Raw genomic sequence first — 26,532 nt, forward strand, 5'->3', positions numbered from 1 at the left:
GTGGAGAGGTTGAGGTTAAGCAGCCGTGCAGGGAGCGGCGAGAGGGAATAACCCCGAGTTCATCTCGTTAGAGGCGGTCAGCGTTAGATATCTGGGAAGGCCAAGACAGTGCTTCTATCAGTAGTTAATGAGGCAGGACTTGCAACAGATAGCCACTTTTAACTTACAAAAGCTTTTAGATGTCTCTGTTTACTTTGATCCATTTCAGTTCATTTGAGCCTTTTTTTCTTTCCCTCTTTTTTTTTTTTCTCCCAAAGCTTCCCCCTCCCTGCAGCCACCACAGATAAACTGCCTTCCCCCCTTCTCCCCCCCACCCTTAACTCGAACAATAGTATCATTTACCAACTTTTATACTTAACAAGTTTGAAGATCTTTAGTCAAGTTCTGCTACAATGGCATAAAGAAAAAACATGGCTCTTGAGAGCACCCTCATAAAGAGAGAGGGAGGGGAATCTGGCTGCAGAGACGTAATTAAAAAATCCGACTGCCGAAAGATAAATGAAAGGAAGGGGGGGGGTGGGAATAACAGGAAAGGCTGCATTTTCAGGAGAGATTTAAAGTTATTTGTTCCTGATTGGGGGAACTGCTCATTCTTTTATCCCTTGTTATTTTATCCATGTGATGCCAAAAGAACTTTCTTTGTTAAAATGTTCTCAGAACGGATAAAACTAATTTGCTGGAATGTGAAATAATCCAGAAAGTAAGAGGACTGTGCCTAATGTTCACAGACTGAGAATGGCAAATTAACCGGCCACGGTTTCCAGTCCCTGGGGCACAGGACTGGAATTTAAAGCTTCCGAAGAGAGCCCTGGTGCTAATGGATTTGCATGAAACTTGGCATGCTAATGGAGATTGTCTCTTGTAATGAGCTTTTAATTAGGTCTGCTTGGTGCTTGACCTTCTTGTAATATGGGGCCACTCCTCAGATGACAGCATTTCTAACCCACAGGTGTGGAAAAACCGAGCCTGTAAACAGACAGGATTTCCCTCCCCGGCATTCCCCGAATGTTGCCACTTCTTCCCCTCAGGTGGCTCTCCTCTTCATCAGTCATTATCCCTTTCCTCCTGCGAGCACCCTGGCTTCCTTGATTGTTATTTTGAAGGAGATTTTTAGTCAGTTGTTTTCGTTTTCTTGTCTGTTTAAAGATAATATTCCCTCCCAATTGGAAAACAAAACAAAACCAGCCACAGGAAGCTGATGCTGTAAGTACACATGGGCAGCCACAGCATGGCACAAGGATGGCTCATGGATTCTAAGAGTTCTTTGGATTCCCAGTGTCCTTCCAGAAAAATAAAATGCGGGGAAAAGCCTTTCTTTGCTAAACAGGCGGCCGAAACAGCCATTTCTAGACAGACACATGAGCCCAATTACCGAGGCTGCACCGCCCTCAAATAGCCCTGCACACAAGTGTATGTATTTTTGTGTGTTCATATTCCACCAGAAAGGGTTTCTTACCCCTCGCTGTGGCTCTCTGAGTCACCACTCCTGCCTTTCATGCTCACAGGGTGCCCTTCAAACGCTGCCAAGATGTGGTAACGGGCTGGAAGGCAGCGCCTTTTGGGAACTGTGTGAATCACTTCTCACAGCATCAAACTCGCACAGCAGAGGCTACCAGCGACCACGCTTTCCCAAATGCTCCAAATCCTCTCCCAGACCTTACAAATCTGGGTGTGAACCATCTGAATATGTAGCTAAAGGACAAGGGATGCCAGTAAATAAACATAAATCCTTCTCTCGCAGCGGCCTCTGCCCGTTCCCCTGTTTAGGAACACAAGCAGCAGGCAACCTCAGAGGATACATATTCATGGATTCATAGAGTGTGAGGCCAGAAGAAACCATTAGATCATCCAGTGTGATTTCCTATATATCACAGGTCATTAACTTTCACTGGGTTACCCCTGTGCTGAACCCAATAATTCGTGTTCGACCGAGTGTCGCTCGCTGCTGCCTGACACGAACCTTCCACAAAGGCGGCGAGTCTTCATGTGAGGACTTCAAAAGATGGGCAAACTACCAGGCCTTTTGCTACAGTCTTTGGGTTCTTTAATTATTAAATACCCCTTCCATTAAAAAAAAGGTCCCATTTTCAGTTCAAACACATCTAGCTTCCAGCCAGCAGGTTTCTCCAATAAATTTCTCCAATGGCATTTCTCCAGTAAATTAAAAAGCACTGCAAGTATTTTATATCTGTGAAGGTGTTTGAGATAATTAACTATCAACCTTACTTTGACAAGATAATCTAATTGAAATTAGGAAGTCCTTGCTTAATTTATACCTGCTGGGAGAGATTCAGAACTACCTGCCAGCCATGAAAGTGAAAAGGCTCTGAGGAACAAAATCCGGAGGAAGGTTATTTAAGTCTTTTCAGATTCCTCCACGGGAGATATCCACCTCTGAGCTTGTCAGGGAAACAAATGTAATAGATAATTTAGGGAACATACAGCCTGAGTTGCTTTAGGCAACTATGTTTGGAAGAGACTGAAACACCTTAATTCTATTCAGTCTTTATTTTGGGAGTTAGACAAGTAGCTGAGTTGTAAGAAGCTTGTGTTAACATCTGCACGTGGCCCCAGTGTCACTATTAACATCCAAGTAAAAATTACATCTCTTCATAACAATCTAATTCATACCAAACCAAAGCTGAATAAAAGCTCTTTTCCTCTTTAACCTTCCACACAAAGGTAGAAAACCCTGAAGTGCCTTTCTAAATTCCCTGGCTCTACCCAAAATAACTCTTAAAACCTCATTACTGCCACAATATGAAGCTTCCCTTCTCTCCTGAAGATGGAAAATCTGAAACTGAATATTATAATTCCAGCAGAATTCAGATGCTCCTCTTGGCAAATGCTTCGGATGAAGATAAAGGACAAGCACAAGACACGTTTGTCTTTGCGGAGTGAGTCCTGGGAAGATCAGCTGTCAAGGCCTACAACTCATTCGGTTCTTCTTACAGATGTTTTTACAATTAAGAAAAGGGACTTGAGCGTCACGTGGGAAAAAGAATCTTCCCTCAGGATTCATCCATTAGCTCTGTCAGCAGTACCCCAAACCCCACATCAGAGCATGTTCCCTGCCTGTTGACAACACAATAAAGAATGACTATTTACCGTATGGTAATTATAGTTCAAGATGTGTCGTCCACACGGATTCCACTTCTGCTTCTCATGTATCCATACAGGCAGTTGAGGTCTCTTGGACAGCAGTGCCTGTGGGAACACCTTTATGGGTGGATTTGTATTCCTTGCATCTTCAGGTGAGCTGCCACGACCACAGAATTCACTTGGCGAATGCCCCAGGGCCGGGAAAAGGTCAAAGAGGAAAATCCACACTTGAATCCTCGTGAGATATCCTTGTGGATGGCCCCAGGGGCTTTCTGTGACTCGAACGAACGAGCAGATGAAAGACAGTATCTTACCCCCTGCTCTGCAGTGAGGTATTGGGGAGGAGTGTTGAAAAGCTATGGGAACTTGTTGAGATATTCAAAACCCAGGAGGGGAGGGTAAATCTTGTTTTTTTGCAGGTGAAAAAACAACAGGAATGAAGGGAAAAAAAACCCAAAACAACATGTCCCGATTGTAAATTCCAAGGACACCTCCCCTGGATCTGTAAGTTGCAGCAGAACCCACAGAGGTGAGATCCAGGAACAAGCTATGGAGAGATTTTGTGCCTACCACATTGCTAAGAGTTCATGTACAAGTAAGGAACTGTTTCTTCTTTTCCCAGTCATTATAAATCCCAAATATACTCCTCTGCATACCCCCAAATGGCTATAAAATGTTTTTCCCAGGTCCGTTGCAGCTTGGATGCTTGATATGACACCTATGAATGTATTAAAATTGACAAATGATGCAAATTAGAATTTCCTACCAGAATTTTCCTCCCCAGATGGTCTAAGTCCTCCTGGTGAAGAAGCAGGAATGCTCCTTGCAAGTCTGACAGGTAACATCCACTCTAGATATACATGGAAGCCAAAATCAAGATTCCCAGTCCTGAAAAGGTGTAGTGGCTCCTATTTTCCAATAGGCCACTTTGGACAGGAACTAAACTGCATAATCCAGTTAAATTAAGTGATGGTGTCTCACATATCCAGTTTATTAAATTTGCTCCTGGTCTCTCCTGTTTCACACTTCCTGCAAAAATAAGTGATGTGGTTACTACTTGAATACTGCAGGTGGAAATCTGTTAATTTGCTGGACAAAAATTCAGGATGAGTCTTAATAAAATGTCTTCTGGTGAAAAAAAGCCCCAAGATGAAAGAGATCCACCATTAGTGATTTTCCCTCTACTCTTCCCTGTTATTACTTAGTAGAAATCAGGTTTGCTGGACAGCTGAAAAAGAGAACAGAAGGATAATAAGTAAAAAAAAGATCTCGTGAGCACAGTCAGAATTCAAGAAAAGCTCAGAAGAAAACAACTTGCAGGTAAGTAAATCCTCTTGAAGCCTTTTATTGACCTCTTTAACGGGGGTGTGAAAATGGTGAGCATTCCTCAATTCTCCCAAGGCTCACTACCATTTCAGCAGGTATCCTCAAACCTCTGGAATCTGCCTTCTAGATGGAAACAGCAGATGACAACAGGCCTGGAGAGAAAATTGCATTTATTTATCTTCAAGGTACACTGTTCCAATCTTTCCAGCTAAGGAGGATTTTTTTATGCACTTCAAGAACAGGCTGATTTTGCCTCAATGAAATTAGCAACTTCCTGGATAAACTGTGGGAATGGTAATGGTGCAAATGGGGATACAAAGTGCAGCCACGCTGTGGTGACGTCACATCCTCAGTGAAAAGAACCAGCATTAGGTGGATCATCACTTTTTGCAGCTCGGAAAACCAATACTGTTTTGGCTAAAAAAGACTCTCCAAATCTTCTTAGCATGTTCTTGTGCCAGCATTCTGAATGAGGAGGAGTTGGAGGGAATGAGGATAGCATTTCCAGCCTCCACAGGGAGAAGTTTCCAGGCCTCCACTGGTGAAAGAGGCCAGGATACAATCAGCTAAAGGTTTAGTCCCTAAACAAAAGTTATATTTTCTGTTGCCTCCAATTGCAAATACAGGTGCATCCATGAACTTTTTTTTTTTCAAGATTATTGACCATATTGTCTAATTTCTCAGGGGCCACGTCCTTTGAACTTCTTTATGGGATGAAATTCTTTATGGGATGATCTCACAGAGACCTTCTGCCCTAGAAAGGTGACAAACTTAAGAGATTGTGCTGGCTTGAATTTAAGGTCTAATTTGGATTTGAGGTCTGATTTGGATTTAAGGTCTAATTGAACTGAAACTGCCTTCTTACCCCTGAGTGAGATTAGACCTCACTCTCCCCAAATACAAGACTATGTGTGAGTTTGAATGTCCAGTGGATGTTTGTCAGTACAGCACATACAGGTGAGAGCTTGAGAACTGTCATACTGGGTCAGAGCAAGCATCAATATCCTTTTCCCAGTGATGATACTAAGGAGACACCCAGGAGAGAAGGAAGAACAGGACAATCATTTATGATCCCAACCCTGATCTTCTCTGAAGGTTCCTGAGGGAATGGCTGGAGCTGTGCCAGGGAAGGCTTAGGTTGGATAAGAGGAAAAGGTTCTTCCCCCAGAGGGTGGTTGGCACTGGACAGGCTCCCCAGGGCAGTGGGCACAGCCTCGAGGCTGCCAGAGCTCCAGGAGTGCTTGGACAAGGCTCTCAGGGACAGGGTGGGATTGCTGGGGTGTCCTGAGCAGGGCCAGGAGCTGGACTGGATGATCCTTGTGGGTCCCTTCCAACTCAAGTTGTGTGATTTCAAGATGAGGGTCAAGAATTGCTCATCACACTGAATGAGTGGGCAATAAACTGATTTATAGAACAGTGTCATGATCTTCTCTTTTCATGTGCACTCCCTTCCTAGTAATTCCTAAAACACGATTTGGGGTTTTTTGAGTTCTATCAACCATTGCACTGACATTTTCATAGAAGTATCCAAGAAAACTATTGACCATTGCATCTTTCTCCTGCGTGGCAGCAGTGAGCTTAAAGCTCCTCACTTTTTACATGAAGCCCAGCATCTCCCAGCCTGCCTCCATTCACAGGTAGGTCTGCTGAATTTCATCCTCTATTTTGTCGACCAATCACTCACTTTTGCCAAGCTCTTTTACATTCTTTCCCTATCCATCAACAGCTTTATTCCCCTGACTAAATCCTGCCTCACCACCAGATTTTCTCACTGTTTTTTCTCTCCTCTCCTGACCAATTAGGAGTGCATTGAACAGCACAGGCCCCAGCCCAGGAATCGACTTCCCTCACTGCCAGGTCTGATAATTTATTTCTCTGCATCCTGTTGGTTTAAGTTGGTTATTTATCAGTGCAAGGAGCTTCTCTCCTATCCCATGGATGATGAGCTTCATTATAAAAGCCTTCTGTGGGGAATTTTATGTATAGTCTTTTGGAATTCCCAAGAGGATTATATCCATCAGATCACTCTTACTCACTCGCTCACTGATCCCTCCAAAGAACTCCAAGATATTTCTAAGATGGGACTTCCATTCACAGTTACCATGATGACTTTTGCCAAGTGAGTCATATTTATGCACATGTCCACTATTTTGTACTTATCTGTCCATATAAACACCTTTATTACACTTCTGTAATTCTCTGGATCCTGGATAAAGCCTTTTGAAGAACTGATGTTACATTTGACTCTCCTTACATTGGAAAAGACTGGGAAAGCTGGAAGCTATAAGGCTCCCACCAGTGAGCCATGGAGCAGCTGTTCAGAGACTATCTTGTCTTTACAGCCCACAAGACACGGTCAGAGCTCAGCCAAACTGCTCAGCTCAGGCACCAGAGGTCTTAATTGCCATGATTGCTCTTGCTCTCTGCATGGTAACTTTATTTACAAGCTCTGCAAACATCCAAACCCGTAAACCCACTGCCCTACCCAGACACTGCCAGTTTATACCCCAAATTATTTCCACTTTGCAAGAGCAGACAATGAGGGCTTTGTTCAAGAAAAAACACAAGTAAATCAACAAATAAACAAGACAAAGATAGACCCTGGGGACAAGCAGTTCAGCCTGGGGCATTTACAGTGCGGTTTCAGTTATCAAGCCCAAGTGATCCTGGTGAGCAGGGCAGGGAATCTTCCTGCAGCCACCTCAGGGAGGGAGGCACCACCCCAACATCCTCCTGTTCCTCCTCATTTCCCAGCCCACGGGCTCAAAACAGTGTTCCTGAATGATGAAGTTTCTCCTCAAAAATTAGAGTGCTTTCCTTAGGTTTTTTTACACCTCCTGCTCTCCCATTCACTCCCCTCCTTGTGACTCTGGTTCCAACACTCTCATGTTCCTTCCACATCTGCCAACTGTTTTCCAGCAACTGCATCTTCCCGCCTCACCTTGTCCCTACCTTTACCCCTTTCATCCCCAAACCTCAGCTACCTCATCCATTTACTTTAGTGCTTCCCAATTAGTTCATCTCCTCAGGGCAGAGGCTCCTTTCCCTTGGGCTCCCAGCATTTTAATGGCTGACTCTTCACATTAATTCACTTTCTTTTATGTGCATTAGCGATGAAGGGTCAGACTATAATCACTATTTTACACATGACACTTAATCAGAGGGAATCTAAGTTACTTACTGAGGCTCACAGAGACAATCTGTCACAGCAGAAAACTGAACCCACAGCTCCCAGGTCCAAAGGAAATGCTGTTATGACGGACCAGGTGGTGATCCCACTGTGGAAGTGGTGGTGGCATGTGACAGAAAGAAATGAATTATTCCAAATCCACACCCCTCACCCTGGTCCATGTTCTGCAGTGGTCATATGCCAGGTCTCTTTAAGCAGGTAAGGCAGGAAAAATGGAGTGGTTGCAGCCCCCATCCTGAGATAAACCACTATCAGAACTCTGCAGCTCAGCTAAAGGAAGGTATCCAAAAAAACTACATTTGCCAGCTGAGCAGGGCAGGGATTTTGTGTAAAACGAGCCCCAGCAGTGGGTAAGCCCGGCAGCCCTGGCAGCACCAGCCTGTTTGTGCTAATGATGACAGCTGCACAGAACTGGGAAAGTTTGGAACTTCGAGTGTTTCCAACTGATCTGGTTGCCCTTTTCGGGAGTTCTGTCCAACTGGAATGGCCCGAGGCCTTGTCTCACCCCTCCCTGGAAGGGGAAAGGCAGCTGGGATATTCCACACTGTACCAACGGCCTGTAAAAATTTATGTTCTCCAGCTGGCCAGGAACAGGGGGAGTTTCTAGTGCTAGAGCCATGCTCAGGGACTGCTGCCCTTCCCCAGTGCCCATGGAGTGAAAGGAAGATGGGTCTCAGCCCCAGGACTCCACTCCTGCTCGTGGGTCCCATGCCTGCAGACCCCTCGTCGTGCAAGCATTCCCAGACAGATCAGGGAACAAAGGGTCAGACTTCCTTAGATTACTCACATGAACCAAACAAGTGGGATTTGGCCTGAATACAGGAATCAGTCAGTTATCCACTGCTAAAATATAGTGGATAATTGAAGATGAAAGGCAGCTGTAAACAAACAGCAGACCAGAATATAACGCTCTGCAGCAGCACCAGGGCTGAGCAGCGCATGGAAAAGTACATTCCTATCTATATGAAACGGCAGGATAAACTTGGATAAACAGGACGTCATTATCAAATTATGGGTCAGATAAAGTGTCCTCTGCCACACAGGCTGGAGTGAATGTTGTCACCCACAGAGAGGGCCATGCCAGGAACTGGCCCCTCCTGCCTGGGCGCAGAGGTAGAGACGAAAGTCAGGGAGGAAGGGAAAGGGGAAAGAGCTGAGAAGAGTGAGGTTTGCTGCTCCTGCTGCTGGGGGAGAAGGAGGGGACAGCAAGATTGCTGCTGCTGGGAAAGGCCACCTCCTCCAAGCACCCCAGCTTCTCCACCAAAGCAGTATCGGAAGAAATGGCTTTCCCGAGGTCTGACACGCACTGAGCAGGTGGCGGGCACAAGGTCTGCCAGCTCCAAAGCACCTTTGCCTACAACTACAACCTGCCCCTGGTCCAATTCAGTTTTCAGATGAAATTACTGAACACATCCTGCCCTTGGTTCTTCATTTCACCAACAGAGAGCCAGAGCCACCTCCCCTTTGCCCACCCCCACAGTGGATGTCTGAAATACCTCCTGACATCCTGTGATGCCATCCCTGTGCTGTCCCATGGCTCAGGGCATCTGCTAAAACCCACCATCCTGCCACATGTGCAGGATCTCCCAGTTGGGCAGCTCCAAAGACCAGCCCTGATAGGGTCCTGCACAGCCCTGGCTGCAGCCCAGCTGATTTGAACAGGAGGAGAGAAGTGTCTGTCTCTTTTACTGCCAATGACACAGCCACAGGGTGAGATGGAGCTCTGGTTCAAAGCCTTCAGTGTGGTCATCCCTGCACCACCCCCAGAGGACTGGGAGAATCAAGTATGACCCCTTCCCACCTGTTGCAGAGTGGAGGGAACACACAGCAGTCCTGTGGCCAGAACATCTTCCTTTCCCCCCATTCCAGCTCAGCTCCACTGGCTGGTAAAGTGTGGGAGAAATGAAGCAGTCCGGGTTTGTTCCTGACCTTCCTCACCACTTCCCTGCCCATCTCTGCACCATCTCTCCTGCCCCTCATCTCCCAGGGGAAGTGTGGAACCAGAGGCTCCCATGCTGGGTGGGAACCTTGCACGTCCTCGTGCAGCTGCGCTATGGCAGCTCCAGTCGAGCACATACTACAGAGATGATTCAGTCGCAGTAAACTCACCACAATCTGTGACTTTTCCTTTTTTAAACACGATCATTCCGTTTCCAAGAACAGGCCAATAGCTTTTATAAGCCCTACAAATATTCACCTTTAAAAATATGCTCCTTCTTTCTGGAGAAATTACTTTTATGTCTATTTTTGAAGTACAAAGGGGTTGTGGTTCTCCGTGCGGTTTTACAGTTTATGGTCCCACACATTTTGCAAACTGTAAAATACGGATGTTTCCCTAGTGGAAAAATTTCACTATAAAAAATTCATGGAGTTTCCTGTTTTCACATGGGGCTTCAGTATTTTCTCTTTAAAAGAAAAAAAAAAATCACCCCTGTGGAAGAATCTGGTAGAGCTTAATGGCAAAGGAGCAGCTACAGATGTGGGAAGTATCCAACAAACTGCAGCGGGAAATGATAACCTCTGTTAAGAAAGTCATGGAGGAATTCAGAAGTCCCTATTACTGTTTTCATTGACTGATTTGTACCTTCCTATAGGAGGTTATTTTTCACTACAAATTGACTGGGTTCAACCTTTTTAAAACACATTTTCCACTGAGGTGGAACAGGGTAACAGCACAGAGCGGAGCTCGCAGCCCTGGAGGGCTTTGGGGCACCCCAGGGACAGAGGGATCACCCCAAAGGCAGCTCTGTGCCAGGATCCTGGTGTGTGAAGGATGTGTGACAGTGACTTCACAGAGTGGGACTGCCAAGAGGGACCAGGACAGTCCTGGGAGAAGGATCAGCAGGACACTAAGCACGAGGAGGGCACTGCACCCACTGCACGTGCTGCTCAGGGTTATAGCAGAGGGACTGAAACATCAGAGTGATTTGGGTTGGAAGGGACCTTAAAGACCATCTTGTTCCACCCCCTGCCATGGGCAGGGACACCTTCCACTAGACCAGGTTGCTCCAAGCCCCATCCAACCTGGCCTGGAACACTTCCAGGGATGTGTCCAACTTCTCTGGCCAACCCATGCCAGGACCTCACCACCCTCCCAGGGAAGTATTCCTTCCCAGTATGCCATCTAACCCTGCCCTCTGCCAGTGTGAAGCCATTCCCCCTTGTCCTTTCACTACCTTACTCCTCCCTCAGGAAACCTCCCCACGTTAGTACTGCCTGGAGGAACCTCTGGGTGGCAAAAGAAAAAAAATGCACCACAGGAGAGTAGTCAAGGACCTGAGGTCTCCCAGGATGTCTGGGTGGCTGATGCAACTCGGATATCACTCATTACTCAGGGCTTAAAGTGCTTAAAGGCAAACCCTCTCTCTCCTCAGCTTCTCCTTTCTATCCCTCACACCTCACTTGTGTCCAGGAGTGACGATGTGACTTGTGGCAGCAGCAGGATGTCCCTCCATGCACACCCTGTAAGGGAGCATTTTGTGTCAGATGGGGACTGATCCAATAGCCCTGAGAGAGAGGAACGCTGATACAGCCTGGGGTGAGAACTGGCTCCCTCCCTTCCTCCTGGAAAGCAGGATCCTGGATTACAGCAATGACAGCAGCAAGAATAATACCCAGCCTGTGTGTTCAAAGGCCTGCCCATTATTTTTCTGGCTGTACAAATGGGCCTGTTGACAAATATTACAGCTCAACACAGACTCAGCTTCCCCTGTATCAGTAAATCACCACGGCTGCAGCAAAGCTACAAGTATTTGTCTCACAGTACTTTACATCCAGTCACAATCTGAGCCCTCACAGCTGCCTTTTTCACTCTGTTTATTGGGATTTCAGCAAGGCAGGGATACCTGGACAAAATTACAGCCTTGCTTATCACATACTTACCACATAATGTTGTCACATAATGCTTATCACGTAACACTGTTGGTATTTGCAGTGTAGCTCAGAGGCAAAGCCCACCACCAGCTGCACAACAAATCTTTTCTAGGACTTTTGGCACCTGAAACAATGTCTTCAAACCTCTGCAAGACCTTGTGAAGGGGATTCTTTTGTCACAGAAAGAGCAGGGGTTTTTGGCCTGTCATCTCTATCCCCCCAGATGAATTTGCCAAATCAGAAAATCCAGAGCTGTCAATGGAGATCTTCCCATTTCAGTTCAGGATTTTTAATCTAGAATCAGTTTTTGGAACCTGCAGACAACATGAGGCTGCCTGCAGTGCCCCAAGGGACCTAGGAGCCACACTGGAATATCTTCCTTTGCTACAGAAAAGCCCTGGAAATTTAGGTAAGGGGACACAGAAGTCCAGAGATGTGTTACAGCCACACAACCAGGCGGTGCAGAGCCATCAGTTGAGCAATTCTTTCTTTTCCTTTTTTAAAAGTATTCTCTGCACTCCCTCTGCAATCCTCTGTTTTTCCTCACTGGCTCAAAGGCTGACCAGAGCTGGGGACAGGTTGCTCTGTATATCCCCAGTCTGTCATGGCCAGGCCGAGCAGGACTGTGGTGCATGAGCTGGTGACAGATTTCTCCACACCCAAGGCTTCTGCGAGCTTTCCTCCTTGGGCTGAGAAACAGCACAGCTTCGCATCCCAGAACTCAAACTCAATTGACTTCCTACTCCCCCTCTATATTCCTTCTTTCTTTTTTTTTTTTTTCCTCTTTTTTTTTTCTTTTTTAACTGAATGGCCATAAACTTCCCCAGCAGATTCCATAGGGGTTATGTTACACCACCACCTGACTCCAAATCAATTACAGTCCAAAGGGATAGAGTTGCAGAGAGTCTGTGAAGCCCAGCCCTGGGCTTTCCATGAGGGACAGAGAAACTACAGTGCTAAGAACAGAGCCTGGAGATCCAGCTGAAAGAACTGAGTGATTTCACGATGAAAGCATGGGATGGGAGGCAGGAGGGCCAGGTCTGTGTGCCCCGCTCGGAATACATGAGATTGATCTCTTTATTTCATATCTCAGCATATGAGCTCCTTGCACACCAGAGTCCCCCATTTTCATGTGCTATCATAACCCAAGTATTTCATTCTAAAGGTGCAGAATGTTTTCTGGAAGTCTAAGACACTGTGAGGGTCTGAGATTCTGTTTCAGCACAGCACCAGAGATTTCCACCGCAATTCTAAGAAATATGAGCACGCTGATCAGTAAGAACTGCCAGCACAAACCACTTTCTTCTCTGGCATCCATCATTAGGAGGGAAATCACAGATGATGAGAATGGAAGGGACCTAATTCACTAAGTTCTGTTTCCTGCTGTTACAAGCAACCTTGTCAGATAATCCTTTTCACGAGTCACGCCTGTTTGTTTGTCAGGGGTATCTTACAAGGCTGAATTTAAGGTGTAACACAAGAAAGCAAACAGCACTTTCTCTGCAAGCAGTGCCTGTGAAAGGCATGGCCACAGACAGGAGATTGGGCAGGTTGTGGATGCCACAGATGTCAGGAATGAGGCTCTCCATCACCTACACCAGCTGTGCTCCACACCAGTGAAACCACAGAGAGCACAGAGGGCACGTGGCTTTGTGCTTATACACAGGAAAGGCTGAGCACAAGGACAGCTCATCTCTGCTTCCTCATGTCCTCCCAAGAGAGACTGGAAAAGGGGTAGAAGATACAGTATTTCTTACAATCCTGGTGCACACAGTGTGCAAGAACAGCACCATGTTGAAATATCAAAGGTCACTTGTTTTCCACCGCTCTCAGCAGAAGCTGGAACATTCCTAACGAAAGGAAGTTCAGCTCCTTCCCACCCAGTTCTCTTCAGCTGCTTTAGCTTAAGGTTGAACTCACCAAATCCAGAAAAATCTGCCAGACTCACAGCTCTTTATCCTTTGCTTATCTCGCTGAATGGAGAAAAAACAGCAATTACCAGGCACTGCTGTACGAAAGAAATGGATACAGGGCCTGGTGAAACATCCCTGCGTGTCCCAGTGGGGCACAGCCTGAAGTCTTGGCTCATTTTTTAACTCAGCACAGCTTGGAAGGATATTAAAGAAGGGATAATGAAAGAAAGAAGCGAAGATTTCTGGATAAGCCGGTGGAAGATGCTGTTGCTAAGCACCTGTTCGATAAGTTACATAAAGAAACATGACACACCACCCAAAAGCCTGAAGCCAAATTTCTCGCTGGCATAACCCTCCTAAATCAATCCAATTACACATGGAATGAACTCAGTCCAACACACCTCTGCTTAGCAGCCACTCAGGGTTTGCCCTGCCCAGTTTTAGCACTGTTTCTCCTCAGGAGTTGGGATGTAGAGCAGGGAGTTCACCGGAAAGTCAGCCTTTGTAGATTTGGAGTTATGGGCAGGGGAAGGGGGGTTTGTCGTTCCTCTCTTGCCTAACCTGCCTTGAACTTCCCTGCCGCAGGAGCTCCCAGCTCAGCACATATTTTAGCGCCTTTCAGGGCATTCAAACCAACGTAGGCGCAGAAAGGAAAGGAAAAAAAAAAAAAAACAACCTTCACTCGCCAGCTTTTGATACAACCTGGAAAACAAACAGCTTGGAAGAGTTCCTTTTTCCTCAGCAGTGAAAATCGTGGTAAAGCACCATCTTGATAGTTCCCAAAGAGATTCATTTACAAAGATCAGTATAGGGGAGGCTTGTTTGGTCTCCCGAGATGTATCTCATCCTCTGACAATTCACTGAGACCTTTGCTGTATCTCGCTATATGTGTATAATTATCTGCTCTGATACCTGAGCTTCTATGCAACAGCCTTACTCCAAGTAATCCAAACTATCCCCAAGGCATGGCACACACAGAATGGCCAGGGGAGAGAGAGGGGAGGAGGGGCAGCGGACTTCCCTCGTTTGCCGCTGGAAATCGGCATTTTAGGGCCTTGTAGTCATTTCCTTGCTAGTGTGAGGAAACTTTTTGTACATTTATATAAAATAGGAGGCCAGAAGTGCACACCCCCATCTTACTTCCTAATATATTATGTTCTCCCCTGCCGAGTCCTGGGACTTAGTCTGGATTTGGTAACTGAAGTAATATAAATGTTAGCTAAGAAGTATTCCAGCAATATGGTTCCAATTTAACCTTGTTTTGAAGTCTAAGGAACTAATATGTCTCAGAGATTCTTCACTGGATGTTTAGCTCTAATGTAATTTGTGCAGGAGTGCACACTGCTCTCTAGAAGCCCTTCTGTGACGCTCCAGAAAACAGGTTCCTTCCCGAGCAGGATAGAATCACAGAATCAAGGAATCGTTTGGGTTAGAAGGGATCTTCAGGATCATCTAATTCCAGCCCCCCCTGGGGGCTGGGAATCTTCCACTAGACCAGGTTGCTCAGAGCCCTGAGTCCTAGAGGATGCAGATCAACCACGAGCTCTCTCGCCTCTTGTAGATTTTGGGGATTTGCTAAGAGAATGTTGTCCTGGTGGATAAATGAAGACTGCGTGTCTCCTCTGGTTTCACTCCCCTCTTCCTCTTGTTTCTCGGGGGCAAAACAAGCCACCTCTGAAGGAAGCCATGCTCTGCAAGCTGTTTGCACTTTACTTCAATAACGTGCTTCTTGCAACGATGCCTTTATTTGTGTAGACATGCATTCTCGAGGTTTGCCTGCCCCCTTTTCCTCCCTCACACCCCTACGGAGCCCCTGCCTGAATCCAAGTAATGAGCTAACCCATGGAACTCATTGCCCTTTATCTTGCTGGGGAACGTGCACCTTTTGAACTGCCATCTGCAGATTGTGTTGATGCACTGACTTGTTAACTGTGCCATACTGTGAAGGAAATGGCATGATTTAGATCAAGTGCTCTGGACGGCTGTTCATAAGAAACACTTGAGCCAAGCTGTTACTGCTCAGGATGTGCCCTGGGGAGAGGGGTTTCGTTTCGGGTCATGCTCTTGCCTTGTATGAGGGCAGGCGCAAAGTACTGAAATCACAGTCCTTCCCTGAAGCTGAGGGGAGGGGGGAGGAGAAACATTATGAAACCATAGAAGCGAAGCTGCCAAATTAACTTCTCACCCTTTCAATCACACTCCAGAGGATAAAAGCCTAACATTTCTGCCTCAGAAACAGGCTCAGTTTACACCAAACAAGTTATTTCTCTAATTTATCAGACTTGCCAGCTATCATTCTAATTATTGGAAACCTCAGGGTTTTTATGAAGTCAGATGCACGGCGTTATTTGCCCGGTTGTAACGTCTCACCAGCTAAATAGGTCTCGGGGAAAGGAAGGATTTTTGGAGAGGGATCTGCAGGTTTCCTCGCACAGTTAGGGGTTTAAGAACGCTATCACTGGGGAAAAAAATTGGTTCTGGATTTAATTTTCTTTAAAAAAAAAACAAAAACTACTTGCAACATAATGTAGCATAGCTCAACATGAGAGGAGGAGACTGTGACAGAAAGCTCATCAAAAGGATCCCGTTGACTTTCACTGGTTTTGGATCAGCCCTTAATTCTTTATCTTGCCTCGTACAGCAGCATAATCATGGAAACAACCTAAGCTAACACCAGCAGCCAGGTCAGGCAGAGGAGGAGGCAGCCAGAGCCATGCAGACAGGCTGCTCGCCCAGCCGTTCCCAACACAAACACTGATTTGTCCATTCTATGTAAATGGATGATTAGAGTCATTCTCTAAGACAAATTTACTTTTCTGCACACTCTAAATCTGTTTAGTCACTTTAAAGGTGTCAATTATTGGAGCATGCTAAGACTATGAATTTCTTAGTAATAGCTTTAATAACATTTTGAAATGAAAAGCAGATACCTTGAAGTTGGCTTACTTTGAAAAGACATATGAGCAGATCTGGTTTTAATTTATGTCCTATTCTACATCTGGAATCCCTTATAATTAAAACTAAAAGCTGGACTACTACTTCCACCTGTCAAATGATGAAAAGATGAATGCACTAATAGCTTACTAAATAGCCCAACATGATCGAGTTTACTTTCCCGTTCCATACAGTAAAAAAGGGGTTTGGACAGGGGGCTAAAGGTCTTTGGTCATTACTAGTAACACACTTTCAGTGTTAACCTACCTACCCCAACACCACCACTGGTGTCTTTTAGCACTGAGAGCTCTAAACTGCACTTTGCATTTTGATTAGATGTGTGTAACCAGCTCTGCTGCTCCGGCCTTTCGAGTGTTCCCAATCCACAGGTGGATTTTCTCCCCTATAACTATTTTCAGCCACTCCGCATTTTTCTTCCTCTCATTTTATTCTCTCATTAGCTACCTTAATCCATCAAGTTTCCCATGTGCATTCCTGAGGCACTCTCATCCCAAATGACAGCTCTGCCATTGATGTGAGCAGTTCAGGGCATGTGGCAACTCGGGCTCTGTTTTCACATCTTCTGCCATTCCTTTATGATCCAAGTTCCTGTTGATCCACCTGTCTCACCTTAATACGCTGTCTGACTCAAGACAGTTTCCCTGCAAGCATTTGTACAGAACCAAACAAAACTGGACCCTCAAAAGACAAGCAGGGCCTTGAGGTACAGAGACAATACAAATAAAATGGCAGCTGTTGGATTAACAGCCTAAAACACAATAAAAATATTTTCCTACAGAAATACTGAACGATTTTTCCCCTCATGTGTTGATATATCATCCATGGGTATTCATAGATGCACAGACAGATTAGAAATATTTGAAGGGAACTCCTGATATTCCAGCTTTCCTACGTGAGCCCACAACCTCTGGAGCCCCTCTGCTCTGGAGCCAGGCTGGGAGAGCTGGGGGGGTTCACCTGGAGAAGAGAAGGCTCCAGGGAGACCTGAGAGCCCCTTGCAGGGCCTGAAGGGGCTCCCAGAGAGCTGGAGAGGGACTGGGGACAAGGGATGGAGGGACAGGACATAAGGAATGGTTTCCCACTGCCAGAGTACAGGGACAGATGGGATACTGGGAAGGAATTCCTGTTTGTGAGAGTGGGCAGGCCCTGGCACAGGTTGCCCAGAGCAGCTGTGGCTGCCCCTGGATCCCTGGAAGTGTCCAAGGCCAGGTTGGATGGGGCTTGGAGCAACCTGGGCTAGTGGAAGGTGTCCCTGCCCATGGCAGGGGGTGGAATGAGATGATCTTTTAAGTCTCTTCCAACCCAAACTATTCCAGGATTCACTGATTCTTTTGGCCCTTCAGAGCCACTCCTTCCAGTGTAAGTTTGACCATTTATCTTTAAATATGTTGGAAATAATACCTCACACCCAAAAAACACCAGAGGGGTGAATCCATCTGTGAATGCTATACCATGGAATCATCCAATGGTTTGGGTTGGAAAGCACCTTAAAGTTTATTTCATTCCAACCCCTTCCATGGGCAGAGACACCTTCCACTATCCCAGATTGCTCCAAGCCCCGTCCAGCCTGGCCTAGAATATTTCCAGGGATCCAGGGGCAGCCACAGCTTCTCTGGGCAACCTGTGCCAGGGCCTGCCCACCCTCACATTCCAATAAGGAATTGCTTTCCAGTATCTCATCTAACCCTACCCACTGTCAGTTTGAAGACATTCCCTCTTGCACTTCATGCCCTTGTCAAAAGTCCCTCTTCAGCTCTCTCATGCATATCCATTCTTTTTAAAAACAAAAGTAAGGCCAAAGGAGTTTGTTTCAAAAGGAAAAGTTTGGTTCTGTCCTCGTGGAATCCTTGGAGCAGCCAGCCAGCTGTGTGGGTCGGCTCTGAAGATTAATTGTCTCATTGCCTGCTCTTGTTTCCTCTGTTCGTAGCAATATGAAAATATCCAACCAGGAAAATGGGATTTTACTCTGCTTTCTAAATAGCTTGGAATAATCCAAAATGTGAAGGTGACCAGCCTAGATAAAGCAGTCTAATTAACACTGCTGTTGGTATCCTCACAGCTATTGCTACTTCCAGTGAATAAACTCCCCCCCCCCCATGGTTCCCACAGTTCTGACTGTTGCTGAATAAATTACTTCCCTATTGCTCGTGTTCCTCAAAGGAAAATTAAAATCCTGTCTCCTGAGCCGCCAGACAGCTGCCCAAACGCCTCCTTGGCACGAAAATGCCAAGAGATGTGAATATACTGGCAAAATTCTTCGGCTCAGACAGGGAGCCGTGGAAAAAGCTGTCCCAAATATTACAAATGCCCAGCACTCGGCCTCTTACGTCAATGCAAAGAGTAATGTTTCGGCTGCCCCGGCAAGTAGGAAATGATGCAGGTATTAAACATTATTACGAGAACAGAGACACATTAGTTACTGCTTATGCAGCGGCACTGTGAATGGAGCTTTTTGTTGGGAAGGATTTTCATGGGGAAAGTTAATACACTTTGTCCAGACCATGAGATGGTACAAATCAGAGCAGTTTCCATCTAAATCAATGGATCAGTGTTGATTTACAGCAGCTGAGGATCAACCCCCTCTTCCCTTGGCCTGCTGAGGATTGTATAACGTGCACTGCCTAGAAACGCCGATGACAAATTTGAAACTGTGTAGGGACACGCTGAACCAAAGGCCTGATTCAAACCCAAACTGGCTACTCTCCTTCTAAATCACTGAGAGCTGCTGCCTCAAACATTCCTGTCAAAGGAGCATTTCCAAACATGGATCAGGATCTGGTGGCTGCGCCCTCCGGTCGGTGCCACGCACGCCGCATTCCACACAAACTCCAACCCGCTAGTGCCGATTCATAAATGATGTGTTGGTTTAATCTATTTTTCACAGGGGGTGTTTCAGAGCAGGAAAATTAGAAACAGGTAGAAGGGACTATTATTACTGTCTCATAGTGTGCTCTTGTACATGAGGATCGGATTAAGATAACATCTGGTCCATATTTCTTGAACTATTTCCCTTTTATCACAAGAAAATCGGCAACCCATCTCACAACTGCTCCTAATTTAGATCTAAATATCACTGATGAAACATTGTACAACATGCTGTTATCTATTAAAATGATTTCCCTGAAGGAACAGTGGATACTTTTATATTTTCCAGTGAAGCCAACCATATTCCCCCTCAGCACTAACTGGTTACCTTATAATCATATACTCAGATGGTAAAAGCAAAATCACTTTGGAGAAAAAAAACAAATGAGTCCCCACCAAACCTTCAGCTGGTGTGAGTTAATGCATGTGCACTGATTTCAGATCCATTTACACCGTCCTGCTTGTGATAATGGTTTTGGTTCACACGTGGTCCAGACCTGCAAGGTGCTGAGGATCTTCTGCACTCCTCGGTTTTGAGAGGAACTGGTTAAATCACAGAATTATAGAACCATGGGACGGTTTGGGTTGGAAGGGACCTTAAAGATCATCTAGTTCCAACCCCCCTGCCGTGGGCAGGGATGCCACCCACTTGATCAGGTTGCTCAGGGCCCCATCCAACCAGGCCTTGAGCACTTCCAGGGATGGGGCAGCCACAACCAAAGATAAGTCCAGGCTCAAATACATAATTTAGCAGAGTTTTTAAGGCTCTGCTTCTACACACACAGAGCAGAGGAACAATGAACAGCCCTGAGGTTTATCTGGGGAGGCAGAAAGGCAGAGCAGAGCACACTGTCATCCCTCCCATTTGGTTCAAACAGAGAAATTGCCCGTGGAATGCAGTAATCTTTTTTTCAGCACTTTGCAAAGTTCAAGTCCCCAGAAAGAAGCCTATTGAGTTCAGCAAATAAAAACTTCTGTTTTCTTCACGAGTCTATAATTCATTTTCATGGACAGTAAATCAGAAAAGGGGGGTGGGGGGGAAAGCATTTTACAATCTCAAACTATTTTGCATACCTTCAGTGCACATCAGTTTTCCCCATTTCCATCGCATCATTACCACTGAAAACAGGGGAATTAGATAAGCATACCTTCCCTGGATTAACTGATTTAATTTAAAAGTAATTTCTACCATCTGGAATTACTATTTACCGTTGTTTGGAGGGGGGGGGGGTAGGGAAGAATCTGAAACTGTAGAAAAGATCATCACAATTTCTTTCAAAGAATAACCAATCTGAAGGAGGGGGAAGCATACAAGGAATGTGATTGATTGCCCACCGGTTAACTTGGATATTTTGGAGGGAATTCTGAGAAGAAAAAGTCTCTATGAGTTATCAGCGGTCAGACTGGAGCCATTCAGTTTTCACCTCCTTGTGTTTGTTGTCTGGCAACCAGTCAAGGGTGCTATTAGCAGAATTAAGCCCCACAAGCAAAGATTACCCTGTAGGAGGTAAGATAAAGCCTGGAAAGTGTGGCTTGTTATCAGTATCACAATAAGGACCGGGTCAGAAAGGATTCAGTGTGGGTTTCATTTCAAACAGGTAATCTCTGCTGAAATAATGGAGTAATTGTTGCTTTGAAACCTCCCTGTGCTGCAGCACACTGCAGCTCCATTTGATACAGATTCTGGGTTTAATGGAGAACTCCAACAAGCCTGAAACACACACACACACCGGGAAAGCAAGAAAAGAACAGGGCACCAGTGGAAAATGTCTTTATCCTGTAATTCCAGGTCAATATAGTGAAACATAAAATATTATTCAGGGCAGTTTTATACCTTGATTTATGTCTGCCCTCCTTCTCAGGCTGCTTTCTATCTGTCTATAAAGTTTTGGTCTATAAACGTGCAGTAACGTAATACAAAATATTGCAAGAGTAATAACATATGCAATTACAGCACATCTCACAAATCCTGAACACAAGCAATGAATCAAAGCTTTCCAGGGCTATTCCTTGAAATACAACTTTTTCTAGGTTCCATTCAAAGGCCTGAGAGCAGTCACTGGGATAAGCTGCAAGGGGGAGATGCACATTGCAGATGAGGGACAGCATTTTATGTTTTTCTGGCAAAATGCCCAAATGTTTGTCTTGAAAAGTAATTGTGGAGTGGGCTTCTCCTTTTTTTTTTTTTTTTTCCTTTATAAAGATAATGCACCTTTCTCTCAGTTGTCTCCTCTGGAAATGTACATTAAGTGTTGGGAGATGAAACTGCAGTTTGGTTTTTTGCACTCTGCAGAAAGTGTCAACCAGTAAAACAGCTGAACTTCTAATTTTCATAACACAAAAGATGAGCTGATGAACAAAGCACAAGGAAAATACAGAAAAGAATTCTCTTATCTGTAGTCTCCTACCTTAGAGCAATCTTTGTTTTCCAAGCCTTGGAGGCATTTAAAGAAGGCCCCGCTGTGATGTGGACTCTGTCAGTCTTACACACGGTACTTTTCCAGCCATGGCACGAGGAAAGAAGCTGCTCAAGGCTGCAACATCTTCTTCTGGAGCCTTTCTGGGTTCTGGTTGTGGAGTAGAAAGCAACAGATTACAGCTCCATACGGAGACAGTTCCCTGATGCTTCCTCAGTCACCTCAGGGTTACCTGGATCCAGATATGAGATAATTTACACTTCAGAGTTTTGAAAAGCTGTCCAAGGAGCTCTGAGCTTGTAGAGTTTTTATATAAGAAATCTGGCAAAAGCACGGAAGATGCAGAAAATAGTTTATGTGCCAGCATTTCTAGAAACTTGGGAACTGTGACTAGAAAAGGATCAGCACGGCATCGATTTCAAGTAAGAATTATAAGGAGATGTACTCACTTCTAAAGCCAAAGGCTCACAACACAGAGAGTATCAATCCTCTTGATTCAATGGAACACAGGTCTTAAATTCTTAAAATTATTTCATGATTTGACAACCAGAGAGGTTTTAGCTGCCCCATCCCTGGAAGTGTCCTTGGCCAGGTTGGACAGGGCTTGGAGCAACCTGGGCTAGTGGAAGGTGTCCCTGCCCATGGCAGGGGGTTGGAACTGGGTGATCTTTAAGGTCTCTTCCAACCCAAACCACTCTGTGATTCTATGGTTATAAAGTTGTTTGATTAGAAGTGGTGGAGCTGACAGAATAAACCCAAAAAATCCCCAGGGTACATTTCACAGAACATCAGCTTTAAAGTAGTTCTTTATAAAAGTTGATTGAGCACCCAAGTCATGGCTTGAAGACGGCCAAGAAACCGCTCCATGGGGAAAATAAAATCCAAAAGTGCAAAGATAATAGTCTGGGAGGTCCAAAAGGCACAGCACTGGTAGTAGCACAGGGGTCTTACTGTGGGCAGTGCCATTCAATCATATCCCAGAGCTCAGAGGAGGAGGCAGCGTTGCTGCTGAGAAAGGTTGGAGATGGCACAAAGCTGGGTGAAGGGAGGAATAACAACCAAGATATGCCAATCCAGGAATTTGATCTGGATTATTTGGTAGGGGGAGCTCATTTGTCTATTTATACACCTTGTAATACACCCAAATGCAAGGCCGTGGCATCACGAGGTCAGTGCAAGCCTGGCTTGGCATTAAGAGCTGTTTGGTTCTGCTTGGGATGTATTTGCTACACTTTTGCCTTCTGAGCACTTGTATTCGGGTCACTCCAGTCATTCCAAACCTTTCCCAGTGGAAATGTTTGTGCTGTATACACTGGAGCACTGATTAGTTCTAAATCCAGGGAGAAGAAAGGAACCTGCCTTGAAGGAAGCTCAGTGTCCCAACCTTTTAAAGTTGATTACCAGAACAATTCCTTGCTGTACCTTGTATTTTGCAAACCTATTCCAATTACCTCTTCTGCTTCTGTCATACCTTAAAGGCAAAGAGATCACCCCACAGACAAAAAAAAAAAAAAAAAAAAAATAAAAAAGGTATGGAAAGCTCCTCATTTGTAATAAAACTTAGAGTCAGATTCCCAAACGAGCTCCACAGAAGCAGCTTCCAGGCTCTCCTGACTCCACTGGAGTCACTGGGGAGCACAAGGCCCTGCCTGCAGAAGGATCCTGGCAGATTCGAGCACAGGAGCTGAGGGGGCTGATCCTGCTGACACTTCATACCAGGCAGGGAGCCAGGTGCACAGAGATAACCAAACCAAATCCTAATTAAGTGTCTGAATTCCCAGGGAAATCCAGGCATAGTGAGATGCCTAACTATGATTGTGGATGTCAATCCAGCCGCTTATCACTGCAGATACACCACTGATTTCCAGGGCAGATGATGGCAATTCTGATTTCATTCTAATTTATCTCTTTTTCTTGAATTTGAGAGAAGTAAACTCCGAGGATGATTGCACTACTATTAAATGTATTTTCTCGAAGGAAAATAGTAACTTTTATACCTAAGTATGAACATGGGCTTGGGCCACACGGAGAGAAAATTAGCACATCACTTGAAAGTTTTGGGCTACACACACTATAAAGCCTTGAAAGATTTAGAGAATATACACTATAAAGCTTTATAAAAGAGCCAGAAGATCATAATGATATTTATATAGTCTGAAGCATACTGACTTAAATGCTTCTTGCCACGTGGCCACTGATGTTAGCTGATAAAAATACTCAGCAAACAAACCAAAATAAAAACATTCTGATCTCACCCAAAAGGCATGCTCAGCTTCTCACAGGAAATAAGAATCCTGCACCTATTAGATCATATCTTTGCTACCCACTCAGAGCAAATGACTGATAAAACAGACATGTTGAATCAAGATGTTAGATCATTCTTTTCCTCCTCTACACGCTCACTCGCAGCCAACAGACCTTTTTTTTTTTTCCCCCAGAATATCTGTGATTCCTCAGATTCTTTGAGGCTATTCCCTCAATAATTGGAGGAGCTGGATGAGCAAAAAAAGCTCCACACAACGCTGGGTCAGAGGGATGCAGGGCCTGTCTGTGCTGCTGCAATCAAACCAGCCCAGCTTGAGAAAGTGTAAACACTGGGGTGGGCAGAAGAGCCAAAAGTTGGGGCCAGGAGGGAAACCAGCCTTGTCACTGTTATTTCTTCAACAGGTCAGGGCCTGGCCCAGGTCCCTCTGAAGGCAGTGGCACAGTTCCTATCAAGTTCAACAGAAGTGATTTTTAAAACAGTGTTTTCTTGCCAATCACCTGAGTCAGACTGGGCTCTACAGATTTCCAGGGCAAAGCAAGCAATCCTTCCCCAACTCCACAGTTCTTCAGGGAAGCAGAGCCTCCTCAAAAGAGCAGCATCTTCAGGAGGTGAGAGCCCACTGGCACAAACATTCCTCCTGTCCCCAGTCACCTTCCTTCTCTTTGGACATGAGGATTACAGCTGGGATCCTCAGCTGTGGGACACATCTTTAAATAGAGTGGTTACTCTTCTCCATTTTCTATTTATTTATTTATTTATTTATTTATTTATTTATTTATTTATTTATTCCCAAGCTCTGGGCACCTGGACTGTGCTGGTGTGGGAAGTGAGTTGCAGCCATTGCTGAGATTTAACTCAGAGCACGTGGATGTTTTGAGTTCCTGTTGGTAGCACAGCTGTGAAATGGGCATTTTACACCAAAAAAAAAAAAAAGGGTAAAAGGTATGCCCTTACTTATGTATTATAAATTACTTAGGACACAACCCAGTGGAGTTTCGGGTCTTTCAAAATACAGAATTGCTTCCTGTTGCTTGTGTTCCTTTGCGTCTTGAGGGGAGAAATGAGATTTCCTTGAATATCAAGTGTAATGGGAATGACACATTTGAGGAAAGAAGTGCCCACATCATTAGCACCAGGAAATGTGGTGGATTAAGAATGTAGGAAGAAATTTCTTAATAGTGTAAAAGAGAGGGTTTATTAGTTTGGATTATCCCAAGGGGTGATTGCTTCTCACAAGACTGCAGCAAATTCTTTTCGCCTTTCAACTCCACCACACCGTTGGGAAACAACTATTTTTCTTCTAGTTACTGTCTCCTACCTGTAATATATTCTTACCCTTAAACTGAGGGTTCTCTTCTCCTAAAAGCCAACAACTGTGTAGGGGTTTCTTCAGAATAAATCCTATGTTTTTTAGGACATAGTATGGATAAAAATTAATAAAATAAATAAAACAGCAGGAAGCAAGGCAACGCTGTTTTCTATGAATATTTACTGGCTGCATATTCGGCATTTATTATCAGTAACGTTTATCCTTGCCAGATTCCTGACATCAGCCCATGTACTGCCCTTCTTATTGCACCTTAGTGCAACCAGGTGTTAAACAAATAACACTCACCTGAGTGTGTGCTTAAATTTACAATTTAAACTGGATTTGTGTGGATGAAGAGACGGATGGATACACGAATTGTGGGCAAAGCTGTGAGAATTCACCGTAATTTTGAAAAACTGGATGTTGAAGATATTTTTTTTTTTTAAAGTTAGAAAAATAATATTTGATCCACAGATGATTTTTGTCCACAGAGTCATGCTCAAGCTAAAAATACTTCGCTCCAAGTATTTGTTTTCCACCACTGGCAGTGCGAAGAGCCCAGATCTCCAGACTCTGGGCAGATCTTATAAACCAAACCACTCTGAAAAAACAAATCTCAAAAAACAATATATGCAACACAGCTGTTTAGCAGCTCCCCAGGGCTTCCTGGTGCCGGCTGCCAGCTCTCAGCTCTTTCTGCTGTGAGCAGGGAGGGCCATTTCTTTAGATTACCTTATAGAGTATGGAGGTCTCTCTCTGCCCTCCACGCTGTCACCCTAGATGGCTCTGACAAGTCTCCCTCCTGCTGCCACATTCTTGTTCTCAGGAAGATCTGTTAACATCTTTGTCTTCTTTTGATCTCTGGACCCTTCTCCCGACTCTTTTCACAGCCTCCTGAAAGTGGGATTCTTGAAGTCAATAATCTGCTTATTGTCTCTCTAGTGTAAACTTAAATGTTTTTCATCTTGGGAACTATTTCCTCATGTGAGGGTGGGTTTTTTTTCAGGTTTCCTACTGGATTCAATAATCATTCTACCACCTGAAATGAACACTAACACCTGCCCACTGCCCAGGAACTATCAGCAATCTGGGATTTATATCTGAGAACTCCTTTCCTTTATACTGTTTGAGCAGTTGAAGCATATGGAGGTGCTACAGCTGATAGCTGATTTTATATACGAAGCCACACTTAGGGATGTGATAGTAGAGGGCAGGGAGTCCCATTGGGCATGGGAAGATCCCTTCCTTCAGACCCTGATGCAGGACAGAAGCCTAAACAAACCATCCAGCACAGCAAGAAAACACTTCTCAACCTA

At 45.0% G+C, this 26,532-nt stretch overlaps 1 long non-coding RNA gene across 1 annotated transcript; it reads right to left on the reverse strand.

Moving 5' to 3' along the window:
• LOC114067433 lies at window positions 1-26,104 on the reverse strand. Its single transcript, XR_003573396.1, has 3 exons — window positions 25,949-26,104; window positions 21,633-21,791; window positions 1-91 (listed from the first exon to the last, which is right to left on the reverse strand). It is a non-coding gene; the product is annotated as an uncharacterized LOC114067433 (long non-coding RNA).
• Window positions 26,105-26,532: the final 428 nt, after the last annotated feature.

This window comes from Empidonax traillii, unplaced genomic scaffold (genome assembly GCF_003031625.1).
Source record: "Empidonax traillii isolate 1590-97213 ecotype Southwest subspecies unplaced genomic scaffold, ASM303162v1 scaffold917:size418063, whole genome shotgun sequence".
Taxonomy (NCBI): Eukaryota; Metazoa; Chordata; class Aves; order Passeriformes; family Tyrannidae; genus Empidonax; species Empidonax traillii.